Below are 25,067 nucleotides of genomic sequence, written 5' to 3'. Positions count from 1 at the left end.
AATAATCCCATCTACAAGTGCATAAAGGAATAAAATACCTAGGAATAAATTTAACCAAGGAAGTAAAAGACCTGTACTCTGAAAACTATAAGACACTGATGAAAGAAACTGAAGACAGCATGTGGGTGGCTCAGTCAGTTAACCATCCAACTCTTGATCTCAGCTCAGGTCTTGATCTCAGGATCATGAATTCAAGCCCTGCATTGGCTCCATGCTCAACTTTTTAAAAAAGTTAAAAAAAAAAAAAAGCTTTAAAAATAAAAAAAGAAATTGAAGACAACACAAATAAATGAAAAGATATACCACGTTTACAGACTGGAAGAATGAACATTGTTAAAATGTCCATACTACCCACAGCAATCTACAGATTCAGTCTAAGCCTTATCAAAATACCAAGAGTATTTTTCACAGAACTAGAATAATCCTAACATTTGTATGGAACTACAAAATACCCCAAATAGCCAAATTAACTTTGAGAAAGAACAAAAACTCAAGTATCAAAATTCCAGATTTCAAACTACACTACAAAGCTATAATAATTGAAACAGCATGGTACTGGCACAAAAGTTAAGATGCACAGATCAATGGAACAGAATAAAAACACAAGCAATAAACCCACACTTATATGGTTAATCCACAACAAAGGAGGCAATACACAATGGGGAAAGGACAGTCTCTTCAATAAATGGTGCTGGGAAACTGGACAGATACATACAAAAAAATGAAACTGGACCATTTTCCCACACGGTACACAAAAATAAACTCAAAATGGATTAAAGACCTAAATATGAAACCACAGAACTCCTAGAAGAAAACATAGGTAATAAATTCTTAAACATCAGCCTTGGCAGTATTTTTCTGAATTTGTCTTCCCAAGCAAGGGAAACAAAAGCAAAAATAAATAGCTGGCAGTATGCCAAAATAAAAAGCTTCTGCACAGCAATAGAAATCATCAACAAAATGAGAAGGTAACTTACTGAATGGGAGAAGATATTTACAAATTATATATGTGATAAGTATTTAATACTCAAAATACATAAAGAATTTATACAAGTCAACACCAAGAAAACAATCATTTTAAAAATGGGCAGAGGCACTGAAAGACATTTTTCCAAAGAAGAAGACATACAAACGGCCAACAGGCACATGAAAAGATTCTCAACATCACTGATCATCAGGGAAATGCAAATCAAAACCAGAATATCACTTCACACCAGTCAGAATGGCTAGTATCAAAAAGAAGAAATAACAAATGTTGGTGAGGATATAGAGAAAAGAGAATCCTCGTGCACCGTTGGTAGGAATATAAATTGGTGTAGCCGCTTTGGAAAACAGCATGGAGGTTCCTCAAAAAATTAAAAATAGAAATACCAGGGTGCCTGGGTGGCTCAGTCGGTTAAGCAGCTGCCTTCAGCTCAGCTGATGATCCCAGGGTCCTGTGATCAAGTCCTGCATTGGGCTCCCTGCTCAGCAGGGAGTCTGCTTCTCGTTCTCACTCAGCCCCTCCCCCTGTTGTGCCCACACTCTCTCAAGTAAATAAAATCTTAAAAAATATATAAATAAATAAAAATAAAAAAAGAAATTCCATATAATTAGGTAATTTCATTTCTGGATATTTACCAAAGAAAACAAAAACTCTACATCAAAAAGATATATGTACCCCTATGTTTACTGCAGCATTATTTACAGTTAGCAAAGATATGAAAATAGCCTAAGTTTCCACTGATAGATGAATGGATAAAGATATAGATATAGATAGATGTATCTACATCTATATCTATATATATATAAAATGCACTATTACTCAGCCATAAAAAAAAGTGAAATCTCACCATTCGTGACAACATGAATGGACCTACAGGGTATTATGCTAAGTGATAAAAGTCAAAGACAAATACCTCATGATTTCACTAATATGTGGAATCTAAAAACAAAACAAGCAAATAAACAAAGAAACAGACCCCCTAAATATAGAACAAACTGGGGGTGACCAGAGGGGAGGGTGGTAGCAGGGTACATGCCAACTCTTGATCTTGGGATTTTGAGTTCAAGCCCCATGATGAGCGGAGAGATTACTTTAAAAAAACAAAAATAGTAAAAAACAATAAAAATTTTGAAAAGATAAAAACTGGGACACTTGGGTGGCTCAGTAGGTTAAGAATCTGCCTTCAGCTCAGGTCTCCTGGGCTCGAGTCCCGCATCAGGCTCCCTGCTCAGCGGGGAGCCTGCTTCTTCCTCTGCCTACTGCTCCCCCTGCTGGCTGTTCCTCCTGCTTGTGCGCGCGCGTGCTCTCTCTCTCTCTCTCTCTCTCTGACAAATAAATAAACAAATAAATAAAATCTTCAATAAAAAAGATAAAAACTAAGTCATGGGGATAAAAGAGTACAGCACCAAAAAAAGTTGGGTGACTACAGAATGATATATGCCAATTTTATCTCAAAGCTAGGGGAAAAAGTTTGGCATTAATTGATCTACAAGAGGCTTAAACCAGGATATATGGTCACGCTAACTAGAGCTCCAGTACTTAGGAAAATGATTGCTGCATCCTAAGTACATTCTACCTATTGATTTAATAAGTGAATTAGAGATGAAATACTCACTTTATCACCTCCTCCTCACTCTTTATTCTACTGCAAACTTAGTTTCAGCCACAAACACTGTCTTGAAAGGGGTAAACAATAACCTCCTAACTACCAACTCCGAAAAAGCTCCAAAAAGCTTCAGTTTTCAATTAATCTCTCTAAATAGCTTTCAACAATACCGACCCTTCCTCTCTCCTTCATGAAGCTCTATTAACAATGGGGTATATATAATCCTAAATATCAGACTATTTTAAAACAAGGCCTAGGATTTGTACCTCTCCAACACAGAGATTAACTAAAAGATTTAGAATCTAGGGGTGCCTGACTAGCTCAGTCAAAATAGCATTCAACTCTTGATCTCAGAGTCATGAGTTCAAACCCCACACTGGGGGTAGAGATTACCTAAAAATAAAATCTTAAAATAAAAAAAAAAGAAAGATATAACCAATATTCACATTTTCCTTCTATTTTTCAACTTCTGGAAAAATAGTATAAGTAATTAAAAATACAAAATTAGATACTTACCTCAAAATGATAGCCCTCATTTCAGTCCTTTAAGATATCAGATGATGGCATTACTTATTTTTTTAAACTGAAGTTTTCCTGGAAGACTTTCAAATTAGAAGATACACTACAAAAAAGAGTGAAGATAAAAGGTATTAACACCTAAATGAGATAAATTAAAAATAAATTTATTACTTGTATGACATGACTGCTTATAACTGTATTTTTAAATATGGGGAAAATATAAAAAACATATGAACTACAATATTAAAATTGTAGAGCATTAGAGCGAGAAGGGACAGCTTCTAAGCAGAGATCCTATACAACGACCTAAATCCTCTCATTTAGATGACCTCTTCTCTTTTCTGTAATATGCTAATTTTCTTTCTACTTCTCAACCTACTCCTCTATATACATCATAAGCTACTATGGATAGCTTATTTCATTTTCCCCCTTTTCTTCTTCAATATAATATTTGAAACACACACAATATATGGAAAGATGCATGCAAACATAAGATGAACACTATAAATCAGCATCCCACAGAACACCAATAACATTACATCTACCTACATGCTCCTCTCATCCCAACCTTTATCCTGAATAATTATTCCATTACTGTTTAAAACTGAACTTTGTCACGTACGTATACATCCCTAAATAACGTTTTGTTTAGGTTTGTATCCCTGGCTCCCTACTTCAGCATGATAAATTTATATGCTGATGGAGTCTTCAGGGATGTGAATTTTGTAACTCAAATATTTAGCTAAGCTTTATCCATGTTACTTTTTAATTGCTCTGTAGTGTTTCATTATGTAAATATGCCACAATGTATTTATCCTTTCTGTTTTCAGGCATTTGGATGGTTTAAAGATTTTTGCTTTTATCAACATTATTATACAAGTCTCCAGGTGCACATGAACAAGAATTACTTTAAGGTATGCTTTAAACCTAGAAGTGGAATTGGTGAGGTATAGGAAATGCAAATTCCCAACTTTACTAAAAATGCCAAACTTGTCTTCCAACTGTATCACTCTAGCAACTCACCAGCAGTATGTAAACTGATGACACATTCCTCTCCAATACCTGGTAAAGTCAGATTTCTTAATTTGTGACAATACAGACCATATACCATGATTTCAGTTTGTATTACTTAATGAGGTTGAAGACCTTTTCACATGTTTATTAATTACCTATGTTCCTTTCTTCATTCCTTTGTTCACAGTTTTGGCCATTTTTATTGGGTTGTGTTTTTCTCATTACTTATTAGGCTTTATATATCAGGACCAGGACTGGCTTCATAATTTGGAGGCCCAGTGCAAAATTAAAAAGCAGGGCCACAGGGTGCCTGAGTGGCTCAGTAGGTTAAGCCTCTGACTTTGGCTCAGGTTGTGATCCCAGGGTTCTGGGATCAAGCCCCACATCAGGCTCAGGCTTTGTGCTGAGTGGGAAGTCTGCTTGTCCCTCTCCCCTTCCTCTGCCCCTCCCCCCCCATGCTCTGTCTCTCTCTCAAATGAATAAATAAAATCTTAAAAAAAAAAAAAGGCAGGACCATTATTCAAAAATTAAGAATTTAAGACAGTGGCAGTTTAGCATTAAAATAAGTACAGGGCCCTATATGACTGCACAGGCTGTACATCCATGAAGGGAGCTCTGTTCAGGACACTCTCTATTGTATATAACATAATTATTTTTTTCCAAAATACCAAAAATGTTTTTCCAAGTTTAGTTTATCATTTCATTTTCTTGATGGTGTCTTTAATTTTTTTTTTAACTTTTTTTTTTAAGTAGGCTCCATGCCAAGTGTAGAACCCAACATGAGTCTTGAACTCACAACCCTGAGATCAAGACCTGAGCTGAGATCAAGATTCGGACATTTAATCAACTGAGCCACCCAGGCACCCCTACAGTGTCTTTGAATGACCATTAATTTTAATGTGGTCAAAATTACCAATCTTTTTTTACATGGACCCTTCAGTCTTATTGAGAAAATCCTATAGTCTTCACGAAGTTTTATGGCTTTGCCTTCTTTAAGTCCTAAACCATGGGTGTTTTCCAATGATCAGTGAGCTCATAGCCCTCTCTTCTCAGCCATAATGTCCCATTCTTCACTAATAAAATCTTAAAGGACTTTATGTCCTTTATTGATAACGGTATTCTAATCACATCACTTAATTCACTTCCAGGCAAGCCCACTCAAATCAGAGCTTGTGCCCACCACGTTTGGAACTATATATATCATCTCAGTAATACTCCAAGTCAGAAAAATTTTTTAAAGATTTTATTTATTTGAGAGAGAGACTGAGAGAAAGAGAGAACACGAGTGGGGGAAGGGCAAAGGGAGAGGGAGAAACAGGCTCCCCACTGAGCAGGGAGCCACATGCAGGGCTCTATCACAGAACCCTGGGATCATGACCTGAGCCGAAGGCAGACACTTAACTGACTGAACCACCCAGGCACCCCCCCAAGTCAGAAATTTTAATAAAAAATTCCAAGCATATGGTTAGAACATTTTTACATTTAAAGATGTAAAAGCAAGGAGAAAGACTTAAAAATCTTCAAGTTTCATAAAATTAGTAGGAATTAACAGAGAGTGCTGAAAATCTTTTTCATTTTGTATCTTCAAAATAAAATCCTGTTAGGAAGCAAGAAATTTAATTCTTGTCTTGGTTTCTTTGTTTTTGTAGTAAGGTCAAAAATTCTCTTTTTAAAATGAGAAGAATGTTATAAAATAGACTCCAAACGATGTTAAAATACATCAAACTGCTTACTTTTCCAAAAGTAAGGGAATCAGTCAACTCAAAAATAACCACAATTTGCTGGTGCAGGATGTTGACAGTCAGGGAGGCTACGCATGTGGGGGTAGGGATATAAGAGAACTCTACGTACTTCCTACTCAATTTTACTGTAAACCTAAAACTGCCAAAAAATGATGTCTAGGGGGGAGTCTGTTTCTCCCTCCTGCCCTTCCCCCTGCTCATGCCCCCTCCTCTCAATTATATAAATAAAATCTTTTTTAAAAAATTACTCTTAAAATTCCTACTAAAGCTTTTAGATAAAAACAATGTTATTAATAACCTTACACGTGAAGATCCACTCTCACAGCTTCATTGTGAAAAGAAAGGAAAAAATTCTGGACAAACAATAAACATCCATTAAACTTTAAAAAGATGTGGGGGAAGATTTCAAAAGCTTACCCAAGCACTGAGAATGGCATGTAAACAAACCAAAATCCCTACACAGAGTCTATCTCTAGTCCTTGTTCAAGTAAAAGTAATTTCTACAACAAAAACAAAAACAATACTATGCCTCAATCATGCAAGTTATATTATAATTTAAGAGCTGGCCAAACTATTCTATTTAAGTAACAGTGATTTCAACCTCACAACCACCACCCACAAATAAGCAAGCAAAACCAGGTGAATTCAAAAATCACCTCATGGTGTAAGTATTTATCTCTCTCCTCTTCACCCTCTTCCTACTGAACTCACATACTACCACAAAGTCCTAGCCCAACATCAAAGAATAAAGTAATGTAATTTCTACCACATTTTTTTTTTTTACAAAATGCAATTTTAAGAATCAAAAATATTCTTTAATACCTAGTACCCAGGAAAGAACCAGATTAAGACTGCCAGTGTAAGAGTGTTTGCTGTTTTTCTTTTTGTTTAACAAATGGAAATTATTATATATTCTGGGTTTATATAGACAACAAGCATAGGGGAAAAATGGACATCCTCATTAGAGGATAAAAATAAAAATTAAAAACCACAAGAAGATACCACTTTGTACCCACCAAAATGGTACAATTTAAAGAAACTAAGACTATCCAGGCTTGCTAAGAATGTGGAGCAATGGAAATTCACATACCTTATGACATAGGAATTCCACCATAGATATACATCCAAAAGAACTATGTACACATTTCACCAAAAGATAGTTTACTAGAATGATAAATAAAACAAAACTACACCAAGACACCATTTTCCATATATCAGTTTAGCAAAAATCCCTGTTTGCAAGGTACTTTCCAAAGATTGATTTACATATTTGAGAGAAAGCGCATGAGAGCTCTCGGGGGGGGGGGGGGTATAAAGAATTTCAAGCAGACCACACGCTGAGCATGGAGCCGGACAAGGAGCTCAATCCCAGAACACTGAGATCACCACCTCAGCCAAAAACAGAGTCCAACGCTCAACCAACTGCACCACCCAGGCACTCTGCCAAGGTACTTTCTTGGCAAGGCTGTGAAGAAATGCCTATTATCAGGGTTCCTGGGTGGCTCAGTCAGTTAAGTATCTGCCTTCAGCTCAGGTCATGATCCCAGGGTCCTGGGATCAAGCCCCACATCAGGCTCCCTGCTCAGCAGGGTGCTTCTCCCTTTCCCTCCACCCCTGCTTCTGTTCACTCACTCTCACTCACTCTCTCCTGATCACTCCCTCACTCTCCCTCTCTTGCGCTCTCTCTAGCACACTCTAATAAATAAATAAAAATCTTTAAAAAAAATGCCTATTCTCCACCATAACAACAACAAAATGGTAATTATGTGAATTATGTGAAAGATGTAGCAACTAGCCTTAACTGCGGTAAATATTTTGCCATATATATGTATGTCAAATCATCACATTGTACACCTTAAACTTACACAATGTTGTACATCAATTAAATCTGAATAAAGCTTGCAGGCGAGAAATACACATTAGCCCTTATAATCAGTGGGACAGTCTGGATCCAAACATTTGGGCATTTTGGCCATACCTATCAAAATTACAAAGACATATGGCCTTTGATTAGTAATATCACAACTGAATTTATCCCATAATTTTATACTTGTTTATGGGCAAAATGACATGTACAAGGTAATTCACTACAACACTGTTATAATAATAAAGAACTGGAAACAACGCAGGGGGCCTGGGTGAATCAGTCCATTAAGCAACCGACTGGATTTCAGTTCACGTCATGACCTCAGATTTGTGGTATGGAGCCCTGAGTGGGGCTCCACACTCAGAGCAGAGCCTGCTTGTCCCTCTCCCTCTGCACCTTGCCATCCCCCCCCCAACCCCTTGCTTGCGCTTTCTCTCTCTCAAGTAAGTAGAATCTTTAAAAAAATTTTTTTAAGTACTGGAAACAACACAAATGTCTACCAACAGAGAACTGGTTAAATAAAGTATCCAAAAGGAAACCATACAAATTAAAAAAAAAAAAATTATACATACTCTATGGAAAGATCTTCTGTGAAGATTTCCATTGTTAAGAAACCATATATAAAGGGAAGGGTGGGAAGACCAATTTATAGAACAATAGGTATAATATGCTGGCTTTGGTGGGTTTTGGACAGTAGAGACAGAAAGAAATAAGAAACTGTATTTTTATTGTCTTTATTTACATAAAGAAACTCTAGAAAGATACATAAACTAATGAAAAGTTTCCTGGGTGGGGTAAGTGTGCTAGAGGAATGGGGTAAACAGAAACAGGATGACTGAGGACTAGGGGTGGGAAGGTTTACATTGTTTAACTTTTTAATGTTTTTTTGTTTGTTTTGTTTTATTTATTTGAGAGAGAGAGAGAGAGAACAAGTGAGGGAAAGGGGAGGGGCAGAGGGAGAAGCAGACTCCCCTCCGAGCAAGGACCCCAATGTGGGGCTCGATCCCAAGACCCTGAAATCATGACCTGGGCCGAAGGCAGATACTTAACTGAGCCACCCAGGCGCCCCTAACTTTTTCACGTTTAAAAAGTTTTTAATCCCACAGGAATTACTACTAAATAGATCAGTAAACTAATAAACCAAAATAGGGTCCAAATACTATCAACATACACACATGATGGCTGGGACTATTCGTTTACCATCTCTGTAACTGAGACCCCCAGCATTGCCAATCTATCTCACTGAAGTCTGTAGTATGACTCCATCTGGCTTAAGTCATCAGCCCAAGATCCCTAAAACTAGTCTTCTAAAGACATTTTCCTATAATTCCATTTTGCTTCTCTTAGGTTTAAAGCACCTCCCTTAGTTTATACACACACACACACACACACACACACACGTATGTGTGTGTATATATGCATGCATATATACATATGTATGTGTGTATGTGTATGTATTATATATATACACACACAAACACACACACACATTTCTCCAGTCTCTTTAGAACTAAAGCCTCACCCTAAGGGTTCTCACTCACCTATGAGTCCAGAGGTTAGTCTTTTCTACTCACCAGCAATTCACCCCAACAACTAAGCCATGGTCTAATAAATAAGCGAACCTACAAAATGAAGCCATCCAGAATTTGCCAACCAATAATATCTCCTCCTTAAACAATGAGATAACCCCTATCGTGAATTATCCTCCTTAATGAATTATATCATCCACCACTCATTTACCTAAAATGCAAAACACTATGGTACCTATGGAGATGTTGCTCATTCCAGCACCCTGTCCATCAGGCCAACTCCTATTCACCTGCACCAATTCAGGTGACATTTTCTCTAGAGCCCTTCCTAATTCCCCAAGGCTCACTTCCATGGGATCCTGCTGTGACCTATGTCAGTATATTATTAGCTTTAAATCATTACATTACAAATATTAGTTTGCTTATCTTCCCTATTGGACTGTGAATCCCTCAGGACATGAAGAGAGTCATATTCATATTTATAATCCAAGTACTTAGCAAAATGCCTTTACAAATGGCAGGTAATCAAAAGGGCTCACTGAATAAATTAAAGAAACCACACATGTAGGCAAACTGCAAGCATGGTTGAAATCCCACTTAATGTTCTCTTAGCCCCAAAGGCATTTTACTAAATTCAGTCCCTGCTCTGAAGGAAACAGCAACTCCAATAACATTCCTCCTTACTCAAATATATTAATATCTTACATTAACATGAAACAATTGAAAATATTATCTCAATCACTTCAGGAATGCTGCATAAAACTATTTCAAAAATATGTGTCTATTAAAAGCTAATCAGAAAACAGTTGATGGAGTGTTAAATGTCATGACTTTTATTCATTTTTTGTTTTTAAGAAATTATGAGTTAAAATGACAACAAAAAATAAGAATATACAGCACCTTCTAAGAAGGTTGCCAGGGTTACAGGGATCAGGCATTTCTCCACATAGTGTCTTAAACACTAACTTACACAGGCTTTCCATTTGGGCTGTACCAAGTGGCCTGAGGAAAAGGAAGCAGAGACTAGAATAATCAACTATTCATATATACCCAAGAACTATATGGCAGGTGTTTATTATTCAGAATGTGTTTTCAAATTTTATCAAATACTGGTAAAAACTAGAACTAAGGAGAAAAGCAAATTTTAAAGGATGCCTGTTAAATACATCCTAGTTAGCTGTGAACCTGACCTCCAAATCCAGGAATTCAACAGAGTTTTCTGTTTTGTCAGAGAATGATAAGGAACAGCAGACAGAAATAACTAGGAAATATATGCCTGTATACTGATCCATGCATACACACATCTATATTTATTTCTCTGTCTACCTAAAAAGACCAGTAATTCATACTGATCTCAGATTCTAATCCAACCACAATGTCGTTCAAGCCATATTTACAACTCTCTTTACCACAGTGATAAATCTCTATCTTCTATATAATGGCAAACCACCTAATCCTAAAATACATAAAGAAGTTACAGAATTCCTAGTTGAAACAAAAAACAATTCTACTAACAACAGTTCAGAGTTTTACAGATTTTTTTGTTTTGTTTTGAGCTCGGGGTTTAGAGTCAAAATGCTGCATAGTTAATTGGTTTTGTTTTTATTCTCCCTTTTTTTTTTAAGATTTTATTTATTTATTTGACACAGAGAGAGAGATAGTGAGAGAGGGAGCACAAGCAGGGGAAGAGGCGGGGGTGCCTGGGTGGCTCAGTCGTTAAGCATCTGCCTTCAGCTCAGGTCATCATTCCAGCGTTCCCGGGACTGAGCCGCATTCTGAGCCGCATTCGGGCTCCTTGCTCAGCGGGAAGCCTGCTTCTCCCTCTCCCATTCCCCCTGCTTGTGTTCTCTCTCACTGCCTCTCTCTCTGTCAAATAAATACATAAAATCTAAAAAAAAAAAAAAAAAATCAGGGAAAGAGGCAGAAGCAGGCTCCCCACTGAGCAAGGAGCCTGAGGCAGGGTTCAATCCCAGGACCCTGGGATCATGACCTGAGCCGAAGGCAGCCACTTAATTGATTTAGCCACCCTGGCGCCCCTATTCTCCCTTTCAATGTGGTGGTTATTTATTAGAAACCCAGTTAGGTTCATTTGTTTGTGTTTTTATTTCATTTGGGTTTTTTCCTTCCCATCCTGATAGATTTTACGTATTTATTTTTGATTACGTGAAACATTAATATGGTTCAAAAGTCAGACCTACACGAAAAGATACATTCACGAAAGCACCCCTCTCTCCACCCCTACTACTTTCATTCCCATCCCCTTCCTTTCCACACTGTTCCCAACCAAATCCTGTAAGAAACCAATCTCATTAGTTTCTTTTTTTTTTTTTAAGATTTTATTTATTTATTTGACAGAGAAGAGAGACAGCCACTGAGAGAGGGAACACAAGCAGGGGAAGTAGGAGAGGAAGAAGCAGGCTCCCAGCAGAGGAGCCCGATGAGGGGCTCGATCCCAGAATGCCCGGATCACGCCCTGAGCCTAAGGAAGATGCTTAATGACTGAGCCACCCAGGCGCCCCAAATCTCATTAGTTTCTGGATTACCTTTCTTGTGTTTATTTTTGCACATATGTACATATACTTATCTATGTTCTTATTTCCCTTTCTTACATAAAAGGTAACATAGTTATTCTTTTGCACTCTGCTTTTTTCCATTAAGAGTATATCCTGGAAATTACTTTGTATCCGCTCACAGAAGTCTTTCACATTCTTTTCTTATATCTGCACTGTACTCCATTGTGTGGATGTACCACTGTTGATGGGTATTTATACTGTTTCCCATATTTTTACAATGCTACAATGTAAACTATTGACATCCCTCCTGTTCTGCTCCCCCTCAAACACCATCTCAGACAAAACCAAAAACAAAAAAAAAAAAACTGGCTCTACCTCCAAAACATACCAAACTCACTCAACACTCCCACTGTTCCTGACACAGGCCCAGTCCAAATCCTCATCAGTGTTTCTTGGCTGTTTTGCTGCAACACCCTCCTAACCAGTCTCTCTGCCTCTACTCTAGCGTCTACAATTCAACTGTGCCCAAGGAACCCAAAATGTACTTTGTAGAGCATAAATCAGGTAACTCCCAATTCTTTGCTTAAAATCTTCCAAAAGCATCCCATTGTAACCCTACCTGAGTTGCACCTATGACCTACGGAAACCCCCCATGATCTCGTATCTGTCTACCTCTGCCCTCATCTTCCACTCTTCCTCATTTACTCTTTAGCCACACTAGTTTGCTTTTCATTCCTCCCATACTTGGCTCCTTTCTTAGGCTTTTTTATACTTGCTGTGCTTTCAGCTTCAAATGTTCTGCCCCAGGTCATCTGTCACCTTCTAACATTCATGTTTCAACCAAAAGTTACCTCTTCTAAGAGGTTTTATGTGTACAACCACAGTTAAGATATAACCTGGGTCATTTTCTACCACTTCATCACCTTCATAATACTTGGTAATTAGTACTTGCAATTCTCTTTTATTATTTATACATTTGTTTCCTCCATTGGAAAAGAGGGAAAGATAGTTTTCTGGTTTTTAAGATTTTATTTTTAAGTAATCTCCACACCCAACGTGGGGCTCAAACCACGGAGCCCAATGCGGAGCCCAACACAGGGCTCCATCTCACAACCCTGAGATCATGACCTGAGCTGAAATCAAGCGTCAGACAGTTAACCGACTGGGCCGAGGCACCACCAAAAAATAAAATCTTAAAAAACAAATTATTGAGGACTCACAAGCTCTTATCTATGTAAGTTATATCAACATTTGCTGAATTTGAAGTTAAAACTGAGGATTTTAAAATATTTACCACGTAAAAGTTAATAAGCCTATTAAACATTTACTTCAACATTTTATTTCTAGGGGCGCCTGAGTGGCTCAGTAAGTTAAGCATCCAACTTTTAATTTCAGCTCAGGTCATGATCTCAGGGTCGTTGAGATGGAGTCCCAAGTTGGGCTCTATGCCCAGCATGGAGTCTGATTGAGATTCTCTCTCTCTGCCTCTTCTCTTCCCCCTGCTCGTGCTCGCTCTTGCCCTCTCTCTCTCTCTCTCTCAAAATTAAATAAGTAAATAAATAAAAGCTTTTAAAAAACATTTTTTAAATATTTTAGCTTTAGGGGCGCCTGGGTGGCACAGCGGTTGGGCATCTGCCTTCGGCTCAGGGCGTGATCCCGGCGTTGTGGGATCGAGCCCCACATCGGGCTCCTCTGCTGTGAGCCTGCTTCTTCCTCTCCCTCTCCCACTCCCCCTGCTTGTGTTCCCTCTCTCGCTGGCTGTCTCTATCTCTGTCAAATAAATAAATAAAATCTTTAAAAAAAAAAAAATATTTTAGCTTTAAAAACCATGTTTTTCAAAATAAAACTTTTAGTGAGAACAGTAATACTGCTTTATATTTCTGCAAATCTCCTTAATGTTTGACTTTATAGAAGACAGCTAGGGGTACCTGGGTTGGGCTCAGATCATGACCTCATGGTCTTGAGATTGGGCCCAACATCAGGCTCTGTACTCGGTGTGGCATCTGCTTGAGATTCTTTCCCTCTCCCTCTGCCCCTCCTACTCCTGCTCTCTCTCCTCCTCTCTCTCTCTAAAATAAAGGAATAGGGGCACCTGGGTGGCAGAGTCAGTTAAGCATCTGCCTTCTGCTCAGGTCATGATCACAGAGTACTGGGATTGAGCCCCGCGGGTGCTCCCTACTCAGTGGGGTGTCTGCTTCTCCCTCTCCCTCTGCCCCTCCCCTCTACTTCTCTCTCATCTTCTCTCTCCCAAATAAATAAAATATACAAAAATAATAATAAAATAAATCTTAAAAAAAAAAAGATGACAACAACAGCCAGATTCTCATCTCTGCTTCTGTATTCAATCTACTCTAATACCACAAGTTATATTGCCTCTGGAAAACTCTTTCATATACTGTAAGTGAATGAAAGCAAAAATAGCAAATAATGTCTCAAGTTACGAAAACAGTTTTAACCTTACAGATCTGTTGTGAGCTCAGGGACCACCAGGGTCCTCATACTTTGAAAATCACTGCTCCATTCTGTGCTCCCACAATACAGATAGGCTCTATCATTTGCACTAACCACATGGCATCAGAATTATCTGTTCATTTGTCTGTCTTTATCTTAAAGTTCCTTTAAGCCATGAACCATGAGCCTTCAACCTTGCATCCCCAGTGCCTCACAAAGCATATTCCATATATCCTCTCAATAAACACTCCATGAATAAATGATACAGGAAAATACCCACATGCCTTAATGTAAAAAGGTATATATGAATAAAGTAGATTTCCCATGGCCAGTTCTTCAGCTAATAGAAATGCATAAAAGAAAAAACTTACAATACACTTATAACAATTCCAGACGTAGAATAAAGGATACATTCAGACATGGTATAACCACACTAGATTAGACCTTTTCAAAGTTCAGCCCTGAGGGAACTAAGGAAAGCAGATCCTAGGGGCGCCTGGGTGGCACAGCGGTTAAGCGTCTGCCTTCGGCTCAGGGTGTGATCCCGGGGTTATGGGATCGAGCCCCACATCAGGCTCCTCCACTATGAGCCTGCTTCTTCCTCTCCCACTCCCCCTGCTTGTGCTCCCTCTCTCTCTGGCTGTCTCTCTGTCAAATAAATAAACAAAATCTTTAAAAAAAAAAAAAAAAAAAAGGAAAGCAGATCCTAAAAAGCATCTTAGACTGTAAACAAACACCCACTGCTCCAGTCTTCTAAGTACATAAAAATATCCACCTCTACAACAAGACAATTTAACCACTGTTTTTAAAAAAAAATGGGTGGGGAGAAGTGTTGGTGTCTAGGCAGGAAGAGTGCCAGTGACTGATGACTAACACTGAAACAGGTATTCTCAGCTTATGAATTTCTCAAAATTTTGTCAATAAAATTAGAATATGAAAAAATACATTTTCCTGTCTTTATTTGCATTGTTTTTCAAATCAATGCCACCTTACATTTCTATGAATGAACATCATCCTCCCAATGAAATTAAACAACGTAACATTATTAAAGATAGGACACATATGTGTATGTCTTACTTAACCTAGGCCAGTACCTTGATGCTCAACCATTATGCCTAGGTTCATCCATTAATTGTATATCCAAGGTACCCGCACCAAGGAAAAAGAGATCCTTTTGCAGTAGGACCTAGGACGGGGCTGGGATGGGATGTCGCACTAATCAAGACAAGAGAAAAGCTCTTGGAACAATTCTCAGGAGTGATGGGGAAATTCAATGCAGAGCTAAAGGAGCCCAGGGCTCTATGAGGGCAGCTTTCACACCCTAGAGTGATGGCCTCCTTCTCTAGGTCTGTACTCTAAACCATAAAATGAAACTCTGAAATGCAGAGGTTCTCTCCCACACTTTTCAGGAAGTCTTGGTAGCCTGCACGCCCAAGAAAGTCCCAAACTCTTGGCAAAACAAACCTGACATTCCAAAGGTCTGAATTTTGACCAGAGTCAGCTCACTAGTATTTCACATATTGGAAAAGCACTCAATTACTGTTAAATCACTTAAAACACACAGGTTAACACTGTTACTATATTTTCTAGATAAGGAAATAGGAACAGAAGTAACCTGACAAATTACTTGCCCTCTTATGGAGAAAAAGCCATGTGAATATTTTAGAAAATAACAGTCATCAAAATAATTTCCTAGCCCCTATTATAAAATTTTATAAAAGCAGAACTCTTAAACTTTTAGTACTTAAAATCACGAAATACTTCTGCATTAGCAACACAGTTTGTAAATACAGAACCATACTAAGACACTCACTTTGGCATAAACTTAGAACACTGTTTACAGAACCATAATATCATGGTTTAGAAAATAAGCTTTTTGATGGGGCTCCTAGGTAGCACAATCCTTAAGCGTCTGCCTTTGGCTCAGGGTGTGATCCCAGCGTTCTGGGATCGAGCCCCACATCAGGCTCTTCCGCTGGGAGCCTGCTTCCTCCTCTCCCACTCCCCCTGCTTGTGTTCCCTCTCTCACTGGCTGTCTCTCTCTGTCAAGTAAATAAATAAAATCTTTAAAAAAAAAAAAAAAAGAAAAAAAGAAAGAAAAAAGAAGCTTTTTGGGGCACCTGGGTGGCTCAGTCGTTAAGCGTCTGCCTTCAGCTTAGGGCGTGATCCCAGCGTTCTGGGATCGAGCCCCGCGTCAGGCTCCTCTGCTGGGAGCCTGCTTCTTCCTCTCCCACTCCCCCTGCTTGTATTCCCTCTCTCGCTGGCTGTCTCTCTCTCTGTCAAATGAATAAATAAAATCTTTAAAAAAAAAAAAAGGGGGGGCACCTGGGTGGCACAGCGGTTAAGCGTCTGCCTTCGGCTCAGGGCATGATCCCGGCGTTGTGGGATCGAGCCCCACATCAGGCTCCTCCGCTATGAGCCTGCTTCTTCCTCTCCCACTCCCCCTGCTTGTGTTCCCTCTCTCGCTGGCTGTCTCTATCTCTGTCGAATAAATAAAAAAATAAAATCTTTAAAAAAATAAAAAATAAAAATAAAAATAAAAAAATAAAATAAAAAAAAAGAAAAAAAAAGAAAATAAGCTTTTCTTATTTTCTAGTTTTCTTATCACAGGAAGAGAAACTATTATCCATTATGTTCACTAAAATTTCACTATATTCTCAATTTTATTTTTTATATTACCTATTCAAAGAGACTTCTATGGCCTTTAAATGGATATAACATAATTCTCACTTGATAATCTCACCAACTGTTAAGAACAGCTCTACAGGGGCACCTGGGTGGCTCAGTCGGTTAAGCGTCTGCCTTCAGCTCAGGTCATGATCCCAGATCCTGGGATCAATGGGGAGCGTGCTTCTCCCTCTCCCTCTGTCTGCGGCTCTGCCTGCTTGTGCTCTCTCCCCCTCTCTCTGTCAAATCAATCAATCAATCAAGCTTAAAAAAAAAAAAAAAAAGAACAGCTCTACAAAATAAACTAAAATCTGGTCATTAAGTGCAAGACACACAATTCCTCAGGAATTCTTTTTCTTTCCTAGAACAGCCTTTAGCAAGCTCATTAAGTATTAAAAAAAAAATCAGCATTAGGAAATCCACTTCCCATTTTATAAGCAGTCTTCATTCCCCTTACAAAAAAAAAATCAGAATTTCCTTAATTACATCAGCAGAGCAACAGTTTTTGTTTTTTTTTTAAAGATTTTATTTATTTATTTGACAGAGATAGAGACCGCCAGCGAGAGAGGGAACACAAGCAGGGGGAGTGGGAGAGGAAGGAGCAGGCTCATAGCAGAGAGCCTGACGTGGGGCTCGATCCCGGGCTCGATCCCATAACGCCGGGATCACGCCCTGAGCCGAAGGGAAGGCAGACGTTTAACCGCTGTGCCACCCAGGCGCCCCAGAGCAACAGTTTCTATACTGACTAAGAGAAAGATGGACTAACACACAATTATAAACACATCAGTGCTTTGTTTATAAAATCTTCAGTGGTTTTTCAGGCTTGAAAAGAAATCTTACAGAGAAACACCGCTATACTCATCCAGCCACATGATAACTAAACATGCTCAGCAGACAGAGGAGCCCTAGAAATGACTAAACTGACATCCTATCTGGTTAAGGCTGGAACTGAAGAGAAGGCTCTGAACTCCAGAGAATCTGGCACCCGTTTTTTCAAAATTACTCTGGAGTGAGTTAGACTTGAAGAGAGACCAAGAGGAGGTAAAGAGCTGGGACGGCCAGGAGAAAAATAAACTGACATTAGGGAACTAGTGAGAAGATGGGTAACTTCTGGGATTTCCCTGGAAAACAAGTCGACTGGCCACTGATGATGTTGAATATGCTGGACACTGAAAAACAAGATCATCAAAACACAAGGAACTACGACATTGCAGGGATCCCCAGGCAGGGGAATAGAGGCTTACTTTTCACAATAAATTTTTGTACTTTTAAGCTTTATACTCTATGTAATCATTCCACAACTCCTATAGCTCTCTGTGGAAGGGCCCTCAAACACAAAATTATATCCTTACATACAGATGTGTTAACCACTATTCTGAATTTGAGCCATTTATTATAGTATGTCAATTAGCCCTCACTGTTTCTTTCAGTGGTCATAATTCATATGTTAGATCATACAGAATCTGAACCAAATGTTTCAAAGTAAAATCTAAATCTTATTTATTCATTACAGGAATGCTTGAATGACTCAAGACTGAAAACCTAAAAGTCTACCAATAGGGGACTGTTAGGTACATTATGGTACATCCACATAAGGGATGCTCTGCTTGCGACTATAACAAAACAGAACAAAAAATAAATAAAAGTCCTGGGGCACCTGGGTGGCTCAGCTGGTTAAGCGTCCAACTCTTGGTTTCAGTTCAGGTCAAGATCTCAGGGTGATGAGATCGAGCCCTGCATCAGGCTCTGTGCTGAGCATAGAGCTGGCTTGGGATTCTCTCTTTCCTCTCCCTCTGCCCCTCCCCCACCATGCACATGGACATTCTATCTCCCTCCCTCTCTCTAAAATAAGTAAATAATCTTTTTTTAAAAAGTCTTTAAAAATTTGGAAAGATCACAATAAAAAATCTGTAAAGATCTCCAAGACACGTTAAATGGAAAACAAACAAACAGCAATGTGCAGAAAAAAGTTTGGAGTCTGCTCTCATTTTTGTCAAAAAAAAAAAAAAGAAGGGAATATATACATAGATATGTATTTGTATACATAAGCACTCAGGAAAAATACATTTGCAACCACTGGTTGCCTCAGGGAATGAAAACTGCAGGGCTAGACAACAGATAGAAGAGAGACTTTTCATTGTATGCTCTGTTTCCTTCTGAATTTTGAAATCACTGAAGTGTATTTATTACCTGTTCAAAAATCAATAACTAAAAAATAAAAACTAAATCCAGCATCTGAGGTATCTAATTCCTGTACTTATCTCACTTGCTAGCATTTTCAATCCCCTCATTCCAATTAGATCTTTTTGACTCCAAAAACATACACACCTTACTTGTCCCTCCCTCCCTTCCCTCCTCCTACTCTTTTTCTTTCCCTTCCTTAACAGCCAACATCACCTCGAACTTGTCTCTCCCTACTAGCTCCCTTACTGCCTACAATCTAGATTTTGTCCCATCCAAGTTTCAACACCAATTCTTGCCCAAGATCACATGGCTAATAACTCAGTCTAGTTCTAAGACAGTAATGGAAATGTTGGGGCTTGGGTTTCAGTATTGCCTGGGGAAGACCCAGGGCATTTCATTCCTATCCTTTTTTCCTCTATCCTTAACTTTTTTCCTTCCCTTCATTCTTCTATCTCTCCCTGCATTTTCTCCTGCTCATCTTCCTTCCTTGGCTCAATCAGTATCATAGGCTTTTCTCTTTGTCTCCACACATACTCTACACGGGTTGCTATCAAACCTGGCCACTTTAAAACTAGTCAAAAGGGGCACCTTGGTAGTTCAGTCAGTTAAGTGTCAGACTCTTGATTGAGGCTTAGGTTGTGATCCAGGGGTCATGAGATTGAGCCCACGTTGGGCTCATGCACTGGCCATCGAGCCTGCTTAACATTCTCCCTCTCTCTCTCTCCCCATGTCTGCAACCCCCCCTGGAAGAAATTAAAATTAAATAATAAAATAAAACTAGTCAAAACTATACTGAAAGATTAGATAGGATTTAAATGTCCATTCATATACAAATAGAGAAAAATGATATTACACTGATACAACAGAATGCTTAAGAAGCCATGAAAAGGAATAAAAGCTCTATATCTACAGATACACAATATCAAATAAGTGGCAAAGAAAACACAAAGAACAATGAGTATGCTATGCTACCTTTTGTGAGGGTGGAGGTTTGGGGTGTGTATATATTAATAAATACATTGGTTATCTAGGGAATAACACCCCCAAAAAAACTTAAAAGAACAATTATGTCCTGAGAGAGAATTGGGCAGCTGACAAGAGTAAGTAGGAGATTTAGGGGCACCTGGGTAGCTCAGTCAGTTAAACGTCTGCCGTCCGCTCAGGTCATGATCCCAGAGTCCTGGGATAGAGACCCACATTGGGCTCCCTGTTCAGTGGGGAGCCTGCTTCTCCCTCCCTCTCCCTCTGCCCCTCTGCCCTACTTGTGTGCTCCTTCTCTCTCTGTGTCAAATGAATAAATAAAATCTTTTAAAAAATAAAAAAAAGTAGATTTATATTTCACTGTATCCATTTTTAATTTTTTTAGATTTTATTATTTATTTGAGAGAGGGAGAGTGAGCACCCCCTGATGCAAGTGGGGGGGGGGGCAGAGGAGGAGGGAGAAGGAAAGGGACAGAATCCTAAGCAGACTCTGCACTGAGCTTGGAACCTGACTCAGGGTGCAATCTCAGGACCCTAAGATCATGACCTGAGCCAAAACCAAGAGTCAGACACTTAACCAACTGAGCCACCCAGGTGCCCCTCCACTTTTAATTTTAAATGATATGCGTGAACCAGCTATTAAAAATAAATATATATTAAAATAAAATAGTTAAAAAACAGAAGGTGGTTGTCTCCTTAGAGACTGTTATTTACTTACTAGAAACAATGGGACCGCCCTCATTGTGATTCACCAAATGGTACCAGGGACTCTTGAGAGTTTAATTACCTTACCTGAGTAAGCAGATAATGCACCAGCATAGGACCAATCAATGTCTAATACTAGAGAATTAAGTACACATAAACTCCTTTTTAAAATAATCTTCTAAACAAGATCTAAACTACAGAGCTCCTATTTCCTTATTTTCAGTTTCACTTAAAAGTACAGTCATCAGGAGCATGTGGGTGGCTTGGTTGGTTAGGCATCCAACTCTTGATCTCAGCTCAGGTCTTGATCTCAGGGTCCTGAGTTCAAGCCCCACACTGGGCTCCATGCTGGACATGGAGCCTACTTAAAAAGGGGGGGGGGAGGGCACCTGGGTGGAGTCGTTAAGCGTCTACCTCTGGCTCAGGGTGTGATCCAGCATTCTGGGATTGAGCCCCACATCAGGCTCCTCCCCTAGGAGCCTGCTTCTTCCTCTCCCACTCCCCCTGCTTGTGTTCCCGTCATCCAGCCATGTCTCTCTCTGTCAAATAAATAAATAAAATCTTTAAAAAAAAAAAAAGTACAGTCATCAAAGTATGTTGCTGGAGATGAGCTCTGGTACAGAGAGAGCATGAACCTATCTTTGCAGGCAACCAAAAGTCTTCTGAACCAAAATACATACCCAGGTTAAAAAGTTAAAGCATGAAGATAAAATGAAGATTCTAGTAAACTGGTGGCCCAATTCAAACCTGATGCTGGGGCAACTTATAGGTAAAACTCATTACTTATAAAGTATTTGAAGCCAGAATGTATAGGAAATAAAAAGTAAAAGGCATATTCAGTTTGACCAGAGGATAAAAACAGGAGGGTGGGAGGCTGACTCTGTGGCTTCCCAATATCCACTGCCTCCAGCCTGCACACAGTCATCCAGCCACCTCCATCCTAGAATTCTCTTGGTGGACCCTAAAATGCTTCCAACTATCTAAAATGTAATCCCCATGGGGGCACCTGGCTAGCTCAGTTGGTGGAACACGGGACTCTTGATTCTGGAGTTGTGAGTTCAAGTCCAACGCTGTATGGGGAGATTACTTAAAAATAAAATTTAAAAAAAATGTAATCCCTCTCCCTGGCAGTCCAGTGAATCAATGAACTAGCAAGGTCAAGTTATAGCTCTAGCTCAACCATTATTTGTCTAACCTTCGGAAAATTCCCTTAACTTCCATTTTCTGACTTACAAAGTGGAACGGTTAAGTTATATGATCTTTAAGTCCACTTCAGCTATAAATTGCACTTGGTCAAGCAATTCATACCTCAAAACTCCTTAGCTTTAGTTCTAGTCAAACAGCTCTCCAAGCTTCTTCCTACAAGGAACCACATGGCCCCTCCCTCCCTATCGGAACCCATTCTACACATCTGTCCCACTCACTCTCCCCTCTCAAACTATATATTGCCTCCTTTCAGTTTCTCCAAGATGCCACCAGCCACCTTCAGACCAAAGAGTTTTCCCATGCACCGTACCACCAAATCCCACCTATTCTAGAGGTGCTCAGTCATGTCAGACCCAATGGTCCCTTTTTTAAAATAAGAAGTATTTCGTAACAACCCCTTTACCCACTGAAATAAAATTTATAGACAACACAAACAAAACATTAATTTTAAATAATTACATGTAGGTACATGTTACGTAGAGTCCTAACTATATTATAAAGGACAAAAAAAAAGGAACATAATTTAGTACAAAATAATGTATATGCCAATGGTAAATGCTCTGGTACAATTATATTAGAAGGGAGTAGAACAGCATACTACTATTATTTTTCATAACAAACCTTGGAGGACTATTTGACCATTTAAAACATACATATGAAAGACTAGCCTAATTTATAAAAACAACAAAAAACTAGTAATCAAGAAACCTGAGTGCCAGTAACAGCTTTGCCAATAATAAGCCTAAAATCACTCCTAAATATTGTTTTTTAAGTTTTTATTTAGGTAATCTCTACACCCAATGTAGGGCTGGAACTCATGACCCTGAGATCAAGAGTTGCATGCTTTCCAACTAAGCCAGCCAGGTACCCCTTTTCCAAAAATTTTTTAATGTCGGGCAACCCTCTTGGGAGCCTGGCACTATCCCTCAATATACTTTACTATCACTCAGTAAACTCTGCTTTGCTGCCCACCAAGGGGAAAAAAAAAAAATTAATGTCACTTCACCTGTTTGGCCCTCAGTTCCAGTCTGGGTGAAGACTGCACACAAGGCTGGCACAGTCACTAGGCAGTGATCAAGCAGGTGGAACTCCCAAGCTTACTTCAACCAGAACAGCAGCTCAGCTAGGATTTGTTTACATACTGCAGCTAGCTTCTGTTTATATAAGGCTTCTCTGTGACTCCTTGTATGATAAAAGGGACTGTGGCAGTTTCTTATAAAACTAAACATATAATTACCAGACAATGCAGCAATTGCACTCTTAGGCAGTTACCAGAGAAAGGAAAATTTCTGTTCACACAAAAAAATAAATCTTCATACTTGCTTTATTCATTAACAGCCCAAAACTGAAAACAATCCAAATCCAATTAAAAAAAAAAAAAAAAAAAAAAAAAGCTGATTGGAGCCAAAAACAAACAGAACACTTCAGGAACCAACCTCTTTCTAAAAGACAATACATGAGAGTTTAATGTTCTTTTAAGCCTCATAGATTAACTGAGAAATCATTCTTTAAAACATACACACAACAAAATACCCGAGATTAAAGTAAGGCAACTCAAGGTGTTCTGTGAAACTGTGGGAGACGAGTCTGGGCTGGGTTTCAGGGTAGAAGTGCTCTGAATATGAAACCATCTCTTTTCCAACATTCCAATTCTACATCTGATTACCTTTCTCCTTAATTTAGGTTCAAGTGTAGAAATAATACACAGTATTAGTTCAAATGAATGTAAGATACAATAGGGATTAAGAAAAACCATAAAAAGTAAAATCCAGGACTTATTTCCAAATTTCACTTAATTTATCCCATAATTTCAAACTTCTTTTAAAATTCTTGCCACTGATACTAACAGCTAAACTCGCTTTAAAATTTACACCATTTCCCTCTCACTGCCAATACTTTTACAGTTTAATAAATATGTAGCAAAATGTTAACAACCATGTAAAATATACAAAAGGAAAACCTAGGTCACGGACCATCTCCTAATTAACAACCCTAATACCTAGCAAAACACATTTAGTAATGGATTTTAAAAAGAAAACAGAATTATTCAGCAAAAAGAAAGTAATGATACATGCTACAATATACATGAACCTTCCAAATATTATGCTAAGTAAAAGACTTCGTATTATATGGCTCCATTTATATGAAATGTCCAGAATAGGAAAATAAAGTAGATCAGTCATTGCTTAGGGCTGGGGACATGGATGGGACTGAACAATGATAGCTAAAAGGTTAATTTTTTGTAGGGATAAAAAATTTTCTAAAATTGATTTCTTTTTAAATTGGTATAGGAATATACAAAAAAACCACTGAACTGTTCATTTTCAATAGATGAATTGTATGGTATGTAATCATATATATATATATATATATATATGTATATACACATATAAATAAAATCAACAAAGCTGTTCCCCCCAAAAAATGAGAAAAAACTCACCATTTTTACTCAACATAGTACTGGAAGTTCTAGCCACAGCAATCAGACAACAAAAAGAAATAAAAGGCATCCAAACTGGTAAGGAAGAAGGAAAACTGTCACTATTTGCAGATGACAAGATAGGACATATAGAAAACCCTAAAGACTCCACCAAAAAAACTATTAAAACTGATAAATTCAGTAAAGTTGCAAGATACAAAATCAAGATATGAAAATCTGTTGCATTTCTATACACGAGCAACAAAAGAGCAGAAAGGAGGGACACGTGGGTGGCTCAGTCGGTTAAGCATCTGCCTTCAGCTCAGGGTCATGGTCCTGCATCACATCAGGCTCCTTTCTCAGTAAGGAGACTGCTTCTCCTTCTGCCTGCCGCTCCCCCTGCTTGTGCACTTTCTGACAAATAAATAAAATCTTTTTAAAAATAGCAGAAAGGAAAATTAAGAAAACAATCCCATTTACAAGGACATGAAAAAGAATAAAATAATGAGGAATAAACTTAACCAAAGAGGTGAAAAGACCTATATTCTCAAAACTATAAGACACTGAAAAAGAAATGAGATGACACAAATAAATGGAAAGATACACCTGCTCACAGACCAGAAGAATATTGTTAAAATGTCCATACTACCCATACTACCCACAGGAATCTACAGAGTCA

General features: G+C 38.5%; 1 protein-coding gene across 5 annotated transcripts in view; it reads right to left on the bottom strand.

Annotated features, from left to right (window-relative positions):
* LOC117802625 (phosphatidylinositol 4,5-bisphosphate 3-kinase catalytic subunit beta isoform-like) overlaps positions 1-25,067 on the bottom strand; it is a 95,388-nt gene that overhangs the window by 53,390 nt on the left and 16,931 nt on the right. For all 5 annotated transcript variants that reach the window (XM_034661924.1, XM_034661922.1, XM_034661923.1 and 2 more), the window contains exon 2: positions 3,108-3,213. The gene's annotated coding sequence lies outside the window, so the exon portion shown is untranslated. The remainder of the gene's footprint in view (positions 1-3,107; positions 3,214-25,067) is intronic.

Source organism: Ailuropoda melanoleuca, chromosome 6 (genome assembly GCF_002007445.2).
Source record: "Ailuropoda melanoleuca isolate Jingjing chromosome 6, ASM200744v2, whole genome shotgun sequence".
NCBI lineage: Eukaryota > Metazoa > Chordata > Mammalia > Carnivora > Ursidae > Ailuropoda > Ailuropoda melanoleuca.
This window is presented reverse-complemented; position numbering and strand designations above follow the sequence as displayed.